This window comes from Bos indicus x Bos taurus, chromosome 8 (genome assembly GCF_003369695.1).
Source record: "Bos indicus x Bos taurus breed Angus x Brahman F1 hybrid chromosome 8, Bos_hybrid_MaternalHap_v2.0, whole genome shotgun sequence".
Classification (NCBI taxonomy): Eukaryota; Metazoa; Chordata; class Mammalia; order Artiodactyla; family Bovidae; genus Bos; species Bos indicus x Bos taurus.
In genome coordinates, this window is record NC_040083.1 from 67,574,933 (window position 1) to 67,590,687 (window position 15,755).

General features: G+C 43.8%; 1 non-coding gene across 1 annotated transcript; it reads left to right on the top strand.

The window, feature by feature from the left end:
- The first annotated feature begins 15,113 nt into the window (after nt 1–15,113).
- Nucleotides 15,114–15,185, top strand: TRNAC-GCA. Its single transcript has one exon. It is a non-coding gene; the product is annotated as a tRNA-Cys (tRNA).
- The last annotated feature ends 570 nt before the right edge of the window (nt 15,186–15,755 follow it).

Genomic DNA, 15,755 nt, shown 5'->3' on the forward strand with positions numbered 1-15,755 from the left:
CTTTACAATACATCCAGCATCTGGCCCCTTCTCACCATTTCTGTCACTATCCTAATCTTGCCTGGACTTTTGTAATAGACTCCTAATGGTCCTTTACTCACTGTTTTGTCTTCCCACCTACCACCTGTTCTCAATACAGCATCCAGAGTGAGCCTTCCTGTGCTCAAAGGCTCAAAACCCTCTAGCGGCTCCTCGGCTCACTCCAGGTAAGAGCCAGTATGCTTACAATGGCCTGCAGGGACCAACACTCTGACCTCATTATCTCTCTGAATTTACCTTCTATGACTTTCCTCTCATTCTGCTCTAACCCCACTGGCCTCTTCATTGTTGTGCCTCAAATAGTCCCCACCTCTGGACATTTGAGGGCTTCCCAGGTGGCACTAATGGTAAAGAACATGCCTGCCAATGCAGGAGATACAAGAGATGAGGGTTTGATCCCTGGATTGGGAAGGTCCCCTGGAGGAGAGCATGGCAACCCACTGTAGTATTCTTGCCTGGAGAATTTCATGGGCAGAGGAGCCTGGCCAGCTGCAGTCCAGAGGTTGCAAAGAGTTGGATATGACTCAAGTGACTTAGCATGCAGTCACTGGACATTTGCAGTGGCTGTTTCTTTTACTTGAAACACTCCTCCTCCAGGTATCTGCAAGGCCCATTCCCTCTTTTCTTTCAAATGTTTGTTCAGGCATCAATCACTAAGATCTACTCTGACTACCAATTTAAAATTGCACTCCCCTTACCCTGCTTATTTTTTCTGCTGTAATTATTGTGTTTATTCTATTCATGGTCTCTCCCTTCCTAGAATATATGCTCAATGAGAGAAGGGTTTTTTTGTTTTTTTGTGTTTTTTTTTTTTTTGACTTGTTTTTGTTCATTCTTGTAACTTCAGGGCCTTGAGGATTACCTGTAAGTAAGAAGTATTCAGGCTTCTCAGGTAGCTCAATGGTAAAGAATCTGCCTGCCAATGCAGGAGACGTGAGTTTGATCCCTGGGTCAGGACAATCTCCTGGGGGAGGAAATAGCAACCCACTGCAGTATTCCTGTCTGGGAAATCCCTTGGACAGAGGAGCCTAGAGGGTTACAGCCTGTGGGGTTGCAAAGAGTCAGACAGACTGAGCAAATTAGCACACAAGAAGTACTCAGTGAATACAGTTGACCTATATAATTCACACGTTCTGAATTTGCAAATTCACTACTAGCTAAAATACATTTGTAACCCCCAAATTCATGTTCATGGCATACTTGCAGTAATTTGAAGACAATGCACTGAGCACTGAAAAATTTGAGTCACCTAGTGTTCACATTCCCAACTGAAGCTGAGCAAGGCAACTGGCTTCCTTCTTGCTTCAACTCTCATACTGTAAATAAATGTCCTTTTTGTGGTCTATTTTGTGCTACCTTTTCCGCCTTTTTGTGATTTGCTTGGTGATTTTACTGCTAAAAATGGAACTATCCCTTTATTTTCTGGCACTGGATAGTGCTCTGGAGACGTCCAAAGGAAGCCTGGATTTTCTTCCTTCATTTAGGGACATTTAGCTTTAAAAATATCTTGGAATAATTTTTGCTGCAATTTTTGGGTTCTCTATTTCAGGAATACCTTTCATCCATATGTTGTATCATTTCTGCCTGCCCTTGATATCTGTAGCTTTATCTGTACTCATTTTATCTTTTCCTTTCCTTCCTTTTACATTCTCTCTGGAAGGACTTTCATTTCAAGACTTTAATTAAATTTTCAGCCATGTCTATTCTGTTTTGGCTGCTCTAATTATTAGTTCTGTAATGATATTGTTTGGGTGCTCTGTCCCCTTAGTTCTGCAATCCCTCTTTTAATGTCCTTCTGTTCTTTTGACATCTTGTCTTTAACTCCTTTGTAAGAAATAGAATTCATGTTATTATCAAATTATTCCATAGCCTGCAGCCCTTGCAGGGAATCTTCTTCTGTTCCTTAGGTTATATTTTCTGTCACTTGAGTTATTTTTCTGTCCCCTGTAGCCTTGCTTTCTTTCTTGGTTTTTGTGTGATAGATTTTCACAGTCACCATGACATGTTCACTTTGCTCCTGTGCTCATGCCAAGTATGGGAAACTCTGACAGTCATGAAGTGGGGGTAAATTCTTCTTAACATTTTGCCCATATTTTTTTTTTAAATGCAACTCCACTTCCCTCTATTTTTATTTTTAAACTATATTTATTTATTTTGCTGCCTCAAGTCTTAGTTGTGGCATACAGGATCTTTCATTGTGGTGCATAGGTTTCTCTCTAGTTGCAACTCATGGGCTCAGTTGCCTCATGGCATGTGGGATCTTAGTTCCTCATCCAGGGGTTGAACCCTCATCCCCTGCATTGTAAGGTAGATTCTTAACCACTGGACCATCAGAGAAGTCCCTCCTTAATTTTATTGATACATTTTTTGACTTCCCTTCTGAGCCAAATTTGAGAAATATCATTTTCTTACTGCTTTTCATTACCTTGGTGGCTTAGTCAAATCAAAAAGTTCAGCTGGAGTGGGTGAAGGTTCTTTGGAAAACTAGAAGCCTAGTCTTTCTTCTGAGACAAAAAAATACTCTGTTATAGATCACCCTGTATGGATCAAGGATATATTCTACTCTTGTGGGGAAACACCCTTGTGTTTTAGATCATTCTTGTGACTTAGACTGGAATTCTGATAAATGGTGAATCCAAGGGGTAGCTTTTCTGCCTCTATTGAGACAGTATAATGCTTAGGATCAACTGGTCCTAATTTTTTTCTGTAAATCATGCAGCTAGTAATATCATAAGATTCTTATGAGTCTCAAATAGAATGTTGCATATACTGGTGTATCATCATGTCACAGGCTTCCCCAGTGGCTCAGCGGTAAAGAATCTGCCTGCAATGGAAGAAATACAGGACATGCATGTTTGATCCCTGGGTAGGGAAGATACCCTGCAAGAGGGCATGGCGACCCACTCTAGTATTCTTTCCTGGAGAATCCCATGGACAGAGGAGCCCAATGGGCTACAGTCCATGGGGTTGCAAAGAATTAGATGTGACTGAAGTGACTGAGCATGTACATCTTGCCACACTTGCTCAAAACATGTTAGATATGGTTATTTTATTGCAGTAAAATATGAAAATTTCCTTCCAGAGAGCATCTCTTTCCTTTTGTCCTGAGCTGGGTACTCAGTCACTCACTAATTTTGCCTCTTTCTAAATGGGGTTGCTTTCTTGGGATTTTATTAACTTATTACATTTGTCTCATATCATTTGTTGGAGGTGTGTATGGGAGAGGAAGGACTTATGATGAGCCATGGACAAGTATTTCCTTTATCGATTTTCTTGGGGACCACTTTTAAAAATTGTATGACGTGAGGTCATGTCTATTTATTTCTTGTTGCTGACAGCGATCCTTTGTTATTGTGGTTAGGTTCAACCGGTTTTAGGGTGGGATGTTGTTTATTTTCCTCCATTCATTATGTCTACCTAGAAGTTCAAAAAGGATTAGAGAAAGAAGGGAGAGAGGCAGGCACTCAGGATGGGGTTTGAGTGAGGGAGGGAGCAGACATAGAAATGGGTAAGAGGGGACAGTGAAGGGCAGAGGTTAGTTAGCAATGAAGGGAACAGTGGGTGATAAATGACACTAGGTAGGCAGACTGAAGTCTGGTCAGAGATTTTGGAGCCCAGGAGGAAGAACTGAGACAGTGGTGGGTCTAGACTAGTGGTTGATCTTCTATAAGACCTGGCTTTCCTGCAGGTCATCTGTTGACATGATGTCTCTCCCAAGTAAACCTACAAGCTGCCACAGCCACATGGCCCAAAGGTTCTGACTGGGGTGGACATGCACATCTTGCTTTTTAGAGAAACAGAGACCACCAGGCAGGAAGGCAGTTGCAGAAGATACCAAAATTCTATCTGCTAGGAATAGATATGGCTGAGACTACCTCTGGGCCTATTAGTCTAAGGTTTTTAAATTTTTTTAAATATTTAAAAAAATTTTGGTTGTGCCTCATGGCATGTGGGGTCTTATTTTCCCAGCCAGGGATACAACCCATGTCCCCTGCATCAGACATATGGATTAACCATATGGACCACTGCACCATATGTTAACCACTGGGCCACCAGAGGGACCCCCTATTGTTGTTGTTGTTCAGTCGCTAAGTCATGTCTGACTCTTTGTGAGCCTATGGACTGCAACATGCAAGACACCCCTGTCCTTCACTACCTCCCAGAGTTTGCTCAAGTTTATGCCCCCATTAGTCTATGTTTTATCCACCTCTGAAGTATGGGCACCAAACAGTCCCAGGAGCCACTTCTAATGATATACTCATAAGTTCTCATAACTTAGGGTTCTAACATGGGTTTGGACATGAGAGAGAGAGACAATTAATTCACGACTCTGTAAATACCATGACCTTTTTCATTAAGTCTAGTTAATGCTGCTCCTGAATCGAGAGCTTCCAAAGTCATTGCCCATCCATGTGTATCCAGAGCCAGTGCTGAAGCCTTGCACAAAAGATGTTCCTTAATTAAATGAAGAAAAGATAGATCAGTTTGACAGCACTCCAGAAGTTAGAAAATATCCCTTGAGTCCCTCCACCCCTCCCTCCCACCCTATTGCCATCTCTAATTTAGCACCGACTTCTTCCCAAGGAGCTTGAATCTGCCAGCAGAGTGAGGAATCATCCACCAGGCGGGTTATTTTAAATCTTTAATAGACATATTACCTTACATTATGGCTTCATCATCCGCCCCTCAGTGTGAGCACAAAGAGAACATCCATCACAATTAGTGTAACATCCCGAACACATAAAAAAGATGAAAATGTGCAGCTTAGTTGGGTGTAAGGGAGCTCAGCCTCTCAGAGTGGCTTTCTGTTACACTGTGGGCACATAGCCAGGCCTGGATGTGGCTTTCCCAGGGGCCGAGAAGGGGAGTAGGGTATGCTTTAAGCCCAGAGCACTGTTCCATGATGCTTGTCCTTCTCCAGAAAGGCAGAGCCTTCCAGTGCTAAGCTGAAGCCATAGCTGTCATTTACAAAGTTCTAGTCTCACTTCTGGTCTTCCCTGGTGTGTCAGATGGTAAAGTATCTGCCTGCAAGGTGAGAGACCTGGGTTCAATCCCTGGGTTGGGAAGATCCCCTGGAGGAGGGCATGGCAACCCACTTCAGAATTCTTGCCTGGAGAATGCCCATGGATAGAGGAGCCTGGCCGGCTACAGTTCATGGGTTGCAAAGAGTTGGACATGACTGAACAACCAAGCACAGCACAGTTTCACTTCTATTACTGGCCAAACTGAGGTTGCTGGCCAAAATTTGGAGTTCCATGTCCAGAGCAATCAGAAATGAAGAATGTATTTACTGAGCCAAATACTACTGTATTAGGCTCTTTTCACTATTGTTAGCTCATGGAATCTCTATGACCACCATACGAAATAGATATGATTATTCATACTTTTGCAAAGGAGAAAACTGAGATTCAAAAATTTCCTGAGACTCACACCCTGATGAACCTATTTCCAAAGGTAATTAGAATGTGGTCACTGGACAAGACAAGTGTGCCAAGAGATAAAGCGAGGAGGAGGTAAGGAGATGCTGTTCCAAGCTTGGAGGCAAGAGACATGTGCTACTCAGGTGTGAAAACCTGATGTCCTCTCCCCTCTCCTTCTCCTTTGACCTTCACCTGCATGTAATCCTTCATAAAGCCCAACAAATCTGTATTCTGTTACACAGATCCAACTGTCTGCAATGGTAAGGGTATACCTAGGTCTGGGGACAAGTCTCATAGTTAACAAATCTTGGGGATGCCAAATCTATGATGTCTATACAACTGTGGCTGGTGAGAGACTTTGAAGCTGTTGTAGTATTTAGGAAAATGCAGCCAGACTTAGTATTATTTAAGCAATGCTTAGAAAATTCTTGTGTTATGATTTTGGTATCTGATTTATATAAATTTATGGACACATTTGAAACAATGTAAACCATCAACATAAATATGCAAAAATATATTTTCTCGGTGTCTATGTTTTCTCTAATATTCTGGGATCTCAAAAAGACAAAGTGTTATCTGAGACTCCTTCCTGAGGGGTGTCGCTAAGTAGTTGAGCAATGCTTTCAAGTAAAATAAAGGAATTAGACATAATCTGTAATATCTCTTTCAAATATGAACTTTGGTGATTTTATGACTTGAAGTCTGAATGGCAAAACTAGGATAGAGGTCTCCCTTAGTCCCTTATTAAATAAGTTAGCATAAGTTCTTAACTCCTAACCTTAGTATCTTCCTTTTAAACATAGACAAAGAATCTTTGCCAGGGCATTTTCTCAAAGAAACTGTAAGGACCAAGTAGAATAGTAGATGTGAATGTGCTATGGACAACATAGATACACACGAATGTACATCATGATTTGTATTTTTTAGTTTTTATTTCATCTTAATTTCTTTATTTCTTTTCACTTTTATTAAAGGGACATGAATTGGGTTTTCTCTTACATGATTGTTTCACTCTTCAGGCCCATATCCTGTGACTTCTTCAACTGCACCTACTCACACCTCCTTTTCTGTCCTCTACAGAAGAGGTTTTACTAATGAAGGAGGAAACACAATAGGCTCTATCTTGAAAGCAGGACTCCATCTTGGGCCTGACTGCGGACTTTGAGCTATATGCCCAGTATCTATGGAAACGACATACCAATTGGAAAACCAGGCCCCCAGAAGAAAGAGCCCCAGGGCTCTCCATCACCTAAAAGAATACCTTAATTATCTGTGTAATCGAATAGAATCATACATTCTATTATGCTTATTGGGGTATGACCACAAGCCTGTTGATAATTGTCCACTGTTAGCTACCTAGGCTTAAGGCATATAAATCATGGGTTAACTTTGATTGTGTCTTTCTTTTACTTTTGTTCGGACTAGTTTCAGGGAATTTGGGGAGGTGGGTTTGGGCACATACACTTAGGGTATATAAGGTTTTCAGAAAAACTGGTCAGGGTTCTTGGCTAAGAGGAGATTCTGCTTGGGCCCGCCGGTGTAATAAACTGCACGCCACTATCTGAATTGTCCTTCTGAGTGAGTTTGTTTCTCAGAATGCATGGCTACAACATTTGGTGCATTGGCCAGGAAACTCCTCACTTTGAGGAGACAAGTCCCATTTGGGACTACTAAGAGGACTTGCGGCTTGAATATTCTAGATGGGGGAAGGCGCCTCACCTTTCTGGAAGGATTCTGCTTCTCAATGCCTGGACCTTTCACGCTAGCAGGTAGTGGACAGCCCCAGGGGAACTGAGCGCTCAGGTGAGGAGAAGCCCACCCAGCAGGGTGGAAGAGGGGGCATGATCACCCCCTGGGAGGGACTAGAAGGGACATGGACCCACAGGAGCCTGAAATAGGCAGGCAGCAGCGATTGCTTGGTACACAGGTCGACGAGTGTGTTAGGGCTTAGGAAGGAAGTTTGTGAAGGTCATTTAGGAGGTGTGTCCATGCCGTCTTGGGGAAAATTATAACCAAGTAATCACCAGGGGATTTTTAGGAGAAGAAACTTGGTCCTTGTGTGCTCATATTCTACTCTCCCCTAGGAGGTGTCCTGTCTGCTGTGAAATTCTTGACCCCCTCCGAACTGTCAGGCTAGAAGGAGGGGGATACATAAGTGAGTATGAATTGGCTTTTCTGGAGATGGCCTGGGACGTGGGATATTTAACCCATCTGTGTTTTCATTCACACCTGATCAAGGCCACCAAGGCAGAATGGACTTTAAGCGAGAAACAGTCTTGGACCACATGGTGTTCTGGTTCGGCCATGCTGACCAGCAGATTAAGACACGCTGATCCCCCTTCTCCCTATGGGATCTGGCAGGATTTGGATGAGGATGACCTGCCCCTCCCCCATACTGGATGATGACACGCCTGCCGCCCAGTGCTCCACCAGGACCGGAGGCCACCTTAATGCCCAATCCAGGGCCAGGTGAAGTTCCTACAGCAGCCGCTGCTCCTCCACCAGCTCTCCCGGAGGTCGTAGAGCCGCCACCTCAGCAGGCTCCAATCCTGGTGGCAGAAGCCTCTGACCAACACTTCCAGGATCCAGCTCCAGATGAACCGCCCAAGCTATACCCTCCTCTCCCAGTGAGTACTGACAAGAAGGGGAAAGGAGACACCAGAATCATATGGAGGCTGTGTTCTGCTAAGGAGCCAGAGGAAAGGGCCCCGCTACAAATGCCCTTCAGAGAGTTACAGCAGCCTCCGGTTCAGGGGACAGATGGCCACTACTGTCAGCCCCTCATAGCCTATTTTTACCAAATTAGGCTAATGGAGACTATTTTTCAAACCTACTGCCCTACGTGGGATGACATACTCCAACTACTAGTCTCCCTCTTCGGCACTGAGGAAAGATAAGTAATCCTAACTGAGGCCAGAAAATCGTTAAGAGAAATGGTACCTGAGGGTACTGCAAACCTGCAGCAGTGGGCAGAACTAGCCACACCCGATGAGAGGCCCAATTGGGACTGTAACATAGAGGAAGGGAGGGGCCACCTGGAGAGATATCGGGCGACTATTTTACAAGGTCTCAAGAGGGGGGCCCGAAAAGCTATGAGTATGGGAAAATCCTCCAAAGTGATTCTAAGGGAAAGTGAATCACTCTCTGAGCTCTACGAAAGACTGTGCAAGGCCTATAGACTTTATACACCAATAGATCCAGAGGCTGCTGGGTCTCATATTGTGATTAAATGCAGCCTTCGTGTCTCAAGCCTACCCCAAAAATGTCAGATTGGGGAACACCAAGTGACTCATGAGTTTTTATACATCCCTGAATGCCCAGTACCTTTGTTGGGAAGAGACTTGCTGTCTAAACTGGGGGCACAAGTGACCTTTCCCCCCACGAAAGATCCACTCTTTGAGTGGGCTCACCCACCTATTTACTCTTTCTCTTGGACACACCTCAAGATGAATGCAGGTTGCATGATCTCCTGGAAGGGAAACCAGACGGGCTAAACAGTGGAGAGAGAGAGCTAACTCAACATATTCCCTGAGGTCTGGGCAGAAGACAACCTCCTACTCCCCCAGGTTTGCAAAACAAGTCCCAGTGGTAATAGAACTCAAACCCTGTACAATTATGTCAGAATCCACCTTGGGTTATGCCAGACCTTGCTAAGCCATTTACTCTTTACGTGACTGAAAAGGACAAGGTGGCTATGGAAGTGTTGTACCCAGACTATGGGGACATGGGACAGACCCATGGCTTATCTCCTGAAATGGCTGGACAGTGTTGCCACTGGGTGGCTGGGATGCTTACGGGCAGTTTCTGTGGTTGCCTTACTGGTCCGGGAGGCAACCAAGCTGAATTTGGGCCAAGATTTGATCATAAAAGTCCCACATGAGGTCAACACTCTCCTGCGAGGGGACCCCCATAATTGGCTGTCAACATCCCGGATTATTCAATATCAAGGGCTGCTATGTGAGAACACTAACCTCCGTATTGAGCCTTGCCAGACTTTAAACCCAGCCACACTCCTGCCAGTGGGAGAGGATGGACCTTCTTATGACTGTGGAGAAATCTTAAAAGAGGTACACAAAAATAAACTCAAAATGGATTAAAGATCTAAACGTAAGACCAGAAACTATAAAACTCCTAGAGGAGAACATAGGCAAAACACTCTCTGACATACATCACAGCAGGATCCTCTATGACCCACCTCCCAGAATATTGGAAATAAAAGCAAAAATAAACAAATGGGACCTAATTAACCTTAAAAGCTTCTGCACATCAAAGGAAACTATTAGCAAGGTGAAAAGACAGCCTTCAGAATGGGAGAAAATAATAGCAAATGAAGCAACTGACAAACAACTAATCTCAAAAATATACAAGCAACTCCTACAGCTCAACTCCAGAAAAATAAATGACCCAATCAAAAAATGGGCTAAAGAACTAAATAGACATTTCTCCAAAGAAGACATACAGAGGGCTAACAAACACATGAAAAGATGCTCAACATCACTCATTATCAGAGAAATGCAAATCAAAACCACTATGAGGTACCATTTCACACCAGTCAGAATGGCTGTGATCCAAAAGTCTACAAATAATAAATGCTGGAGAGGGTGTGGAGAAAAGGGAACCCTCTTACACTGTTGGTGGGAATGTAAACTAGTATAGCCACTATGGAGAACAGTGTGGAGATTCCTTAAAAAACTGGAAATAGAACTGCCTTATGATCCAGCAATCCCACTGTTGGGCATACACACTGAGGAAACCAGAAGGGAAAGAGACACGTGTACCCCAATGTTCATCGCAGCACTGTTTATAATAGCCAGGACATGGAAGCAACCTAGATGTCCATCAGCAGATGAATGGATAAGAAAGCTGTGGTACATATACACAATGGAGTATTACTGAGCCATTAAAAAGAATACATTTGAATCAGTTCTAATGAGGTGGATGAAACTGGAGCCTATTATACAGAGTGAAGTAAGCCAGAAGGTAAAACATAAATACAGTATACTAACGCATATATATGGAATTTAGAAAGATGGTAACAATAACCCTGTGTACGAGACAGCAAAAGAGACATTGATGTATAGAACAGTCTTATGGACTCTGTGGGAGAGGGAGAGGGTGGGAAGATTTGGGAGAATGACATTGAAACATGTAAAATATCATGTAAGAAACGAGTTGCCAGTCCAGGTTCGGTGCACGATACTGGATGCTTGGGGCTAGTGCACTGGGACGACCCAGAGGGATGGTATGGGGAGGGAGGAGGGAGGAGGGTTCAGGATGGGGAACACATGTATACCTGTGGCGGATTCATTTTGATATTTGGCAAAACTAATACAATTATGTAAAATTTAAAAATAAAATAAAATTAAAAAAAAAAAAGTCAAAAAAAAAAAAAAAAAAAAGAGGCCTACACTAGCAGATCCAACCTCCGAGACCAACCGATTCCAGACCCTGATTGGATCCTATATACTGATGGCACTAGCCTGATAAAATAAGGACAACAGCTGTCAAGTTACATCATAGTCACAGAAAAGATTATCATCGAAGCTGGCTCCTTGCCACAATACTGGTCTGCTCAACAAGATGAGTTATGGGCTTTGATTCGAGCACTCCAGCTATCAAAAGGCAAGAAAGTAAACATGTACACTGACTCCAGGTATGCTTTTGCCACAGTACATGTACATGGGGCTCTGTATAAGGAGAGAGGCCTTTTGACAGCTAGTGGAAAATATATTAAAAATAAAGAAGAAATTCTGACCCTATTAGATGCTATCTGGGAACCAGAAAGGGTTGCAGTCATACACTTCTGAGGACATCAAAAAGAGGATAACCCCCAGGCTCAGGGAAACAGACTGGTAGATAAGACTGCTAAACAAGCAGCTAAGGGCATGGAGGATGACAAGTGAGGCCCCTATTAAAGCTCTCATATTGGCGGAGCTGCCTGAGCTAATGCTGGAGTCTCCAAAATACACTGAAGCCTAAAACCAACTAGCCAAAGCAGAAGGGGCTATCAAGACTGAAAAGGGATGATGGGAATTGCCAAGTGGCAAATTATTGGTACCAGAGGAGCTGGCACCCACTCTGGTAAGCCAAACACACCAAGTGACCCACCTAGGCCATAATAAACTGGAAGAGCTAATTCGAAAACATTTTTTGGTTCCCTGCCTCTCTTCCCTACGTAGGACAGAATCTCAGAACTGCACTGCCTGCTCACAGGTTAATGCTGCCTCTCAGCATAGACAAAAACCTCCAGAGATTCAACTGAAAGGCACGCTGCCCTTTGAACACCTGGAAGTGGACTTCACTGAAATGAAACCTCACCAACACTACCGTTAAGTTCTCGGGATGGGTAGAAGCTTTCCCTATGTGGTCTGAAAGAGCATCAGAAGTAGAGTGGTGCCTGCTTAGGGAAATAGTTCCCAGATTTGGATTTCCTACCAGCATTGGATCAGACAATGGCCCAGCTTTTGTAGCTGATTTAGTACAACAAATAAGCAAAACTTTAAACATCAAATGGAAACTGCACACTGCATATAGGCCCCAGAGTTCTGTGATGGTGGAACGAACTAATCAGATACTTGAAGAGACACTCTCCAAATGGATCATAGAGATTGACTGCTCCTGGGTGGACTTGCTTCCGATGGCTCTGCTCAGACTCAGGATGACCCCACAGTCCCAAGGCTATTCTCCATATGAAATTGTGTATGGGAGGCCCCCTCCCATAATAAAGCAGGTGTCAACAAATTTGCCTCAGGTAAGGGGGGATAGGATTTCACAGCAGATGGAACTGGATAATGTAATAAATCAGGTAACTAAGTTTGTACAAAAAAGGGTGCCATTCCCCCTTGGGGAACAGATTCATGAGTTTACGCTTGGTGACCAAGTATGGGTCAAAGATTGGAAACATGATTTACTAGCCCCCTTGGTGGAAGGGCCCTTATACTGTTATTCTATCTACCCCTACTGCAGTTAAGTTGCAGGTATTGCCCCTTGGATCCATCATACGAGGGTGAAGAGAGCATACCATGCAGACCCAGAAAACGCTGAGTGGACTGCACAGAGGGGCCCTGCTGACCCTTGAGAGATGGAGATCATCCTTAAGAAGAAGAAAAAGAAGATCATGGAGGAGCCCCTTCAGGATGAAGTGGTATAATCAACTCCTGCTGCTTGGTCTCATCAACGTGCACATTCCTATGTGGACTTCCACAATACCTCAACTATTGGGTATGTGGGGCTATTCCTCTGTCTATGATGGATGGACTTCCCTGGTGGGTGTCACTGCTCCACCAAGGAGATTTTAAACCACTCTGCTCTTTTCTGGGACAACAAAAAGAGATTTTCCTTTCTCTTGTGGACCATAATCTCTCCCTGCTCTCTAAGTGTAAGCCAGACCTACAGTCAATAGACTCAGGTCATGGGGTTACACATTATATAAACACCAGTTTCATAAAAGTAACAGAAGTGGTAATTCAAATTAGAATGGTTTTAGACATGCTCACAGCTGCTCAAGGAGGGACCTGTGCTATAATTAAAGTTGAATGTTGTGTATATATTCCTGATTTATCTGGAAATGTATCAGCTGCTTTAGATGTCATGAAAAAACAGGTAAAAGCAATGTCAAATGAAAACATTCCTTTCTGGACTTCGGTACTATCTTGGGTGAAGGGTGATTGGTGGAAAACTATATTTACCTTTGCTATAGTTGCTTTGATAGTTCTGCTCTGTGGACCCTGCATTTTACAATGCGTTATGAACTTTGTAACACAAAGGTTGGTGTCGTTCTCCCAAATTGGTGGTCGGAGAGCCAGGGTGCAATATATCGTTATGAATGATGCTCATACTATGTGTTAAGAGCATCAAGAGTGGGGAATGAAGGAGGAAACAGAACAGGCTCTGTCTTGAAAGCAGGACTCCATCTTGGGCCGGACTGAGGACTTAGAGCTATATGCCCATTATCTATGGAAACAACATACCAACTGGAAAACCAGGCCCCCAGAAGGAAGAGCCCCAGGGCTCTCCATCGCCTAAAAGAATACCTTAATTATCTGTGTAATCGAATAGAATCATACATTCTATTATGCTTACTGGGGTATGACCACAAGCCTATTGATAAGTGTCCACTGTTAACTACCTAGGCTTACGGCATATAAATCATGGGTTAACTTTGATTGTATCTTTCTTTTTCTTGTGTTTGGACTAGTTTCAGGGAATTTGGGGAGGTGGGTTTGGGCACATACACTTAGGGTATATAAGGTTTTCAGAAAAACTGGTCCAGGTCCTTGGCTAAGAGGAGACTCTGCCTTGGGCCCGCTGGTGTAATAAATTGCACTCCACTATCTGCATTGTCCTTCTGAGTGAGTTTGTTTCCCAGAACACGTGGCTACAACACTAGCATATTTCTAAATCTATTGGGATACTGTGATGCTGAATCAAGAGAATAGTAGAGAGAGACTTGACTGGCTTGAAAGGAGAGAGAAAAAGGATTGAGTTTAGCAGACAGGCTAAACTGACCGATATGTTACGTTGCCCTGGAAGGGAGGAGAAGCTCAGTGGGAGGATCTGGAGAGAGTGCGGGAGATTGCATGTAAATACCTTGGAACAGCCATTGATGTAAGAGAATTGGAAAGTAGACAAAGGGGCTTTGAACAGAGTTACATTGGCTTATGAATTAGATCCCTTTTCATATTCTTTAAGAGGCATAAATAATGCTTGTGATTCCTTTTTAATTACCATTTAGTGCCAGGATTTGTCTCTTTGAAGATGAGTCCCTCCAGAGATTGTGTAATATAGCAGGTCATTTATTACATCATGATAGATTGGAAACTGTTAGTCTTTTTGTGGACCACCTGCAAAGGGAAGATGTGTAGTATTTGTGGGTAGGCAGTGAGGAGGGCAGGTCCCATTGTACTTCTTGCTTGGGTCCTCCCTGTGCTGGCTGGATGCTGTACCCAAGAACCAGTGACCTGTGCTCTGGGTCTGGGACAGTGAGAGGGGTTCTGCTGAGGGTCTGCTACCAATTATTAGCATTCCCAAGGCCACACACTGAGCAGCAAGACTGAGGCTTTGCAAATGAAATGGTACCTGGATACTGTAACCATGAGAATCAGAGGGACTCAGCAAACAAGGAATATGGAGGTAGTACATTTGTGGTATCCACTGAAAAACTATACGTGGCCTAAAAGTTGAGAGTTAGATTTATTTGGTGGAAACTATGAGGACCTCAAGCATCCCAGGTGACCCTGGGAGAACTGTTTTCCAAAGAGACTGGGGGAGAAGTCACACTACATAGAAGTTTTACAGTAAGGGGCAGGTAATCTGAGTATTAAAAGATTATTGTTAATTAAGGAAAACCAGCAGAGAAGGTGATGGCATCCCACTCCAGTACTCTTGCCTGGAAAATCCCATGGGCGGAAGAGCCTGGTAGGCTGCAGTCCATGGGGTCTCTAGGAGTCGGACACGACTGAGCGACTTCATTTTCACTTTTCAGTTTCATGCATTGGAGAAGGAAATGGCAACCCACTCCAGTGTTCTTGCCTGGAGAATCCCAGGGACAGGGGAGTCTGGTGGGCTGTCGTCTATAGGGTCGCAAAGAATCGGACACGACTGAAGCGACTTAGCAAGCATAGAAAGTAAGCAAGGAAAACCAGATATATCCTATCCCTGGTGGCTCAGACGGTAAAGCATCTGCCCGCAATGCAGGAGACCCGGGTTCGATTCCTGGCTTGGGAAGATCCCTTGGAGAAGGAAATGGCAATCCACTCCAGCACTCTTGCCTGGAAAATCCCATGGATGGAGGAGACTGATAGGCTACAGTCCATGGGGTCGCAAAGAGTCGGACACGACTAAGCGACTTCACTTTCTTTTCTTTCTTTTATGTATGGGAAGATGCAAGCATATGGGCTTACTGAAATAACTTCTTTCATATGCACCTCATCTATCTGGGGCCAAATCCTGCTCTTTGATTGTTCCTGTTCTTAATTCCTCATTCACACTAAGGGGTGGCAGATGTGGTGATGGCTGCCTCTTGCATTTTCTTGCATCCCCTTGAGCTCCTCAGTGCTTACAGGAGAAGCAGTTGATAGCTGCTGGATAGCTGGTATTGTTTTCTGGGCTCATAAATTTACATTTGAAAGGCTGGAATCCCTGATGACTGTGATATCCTTGTTTACTGTTAAGTCAGAAAATGTTTCACAGTAGAATGGTGACCCAAAGTCCTAATTCTTATTCTACTGCTGTGCTGTGGTGAGAGGTTTGCTGATGATGTCCAGGAACATCAGTGAAGCTGACAAGTGAATGCTG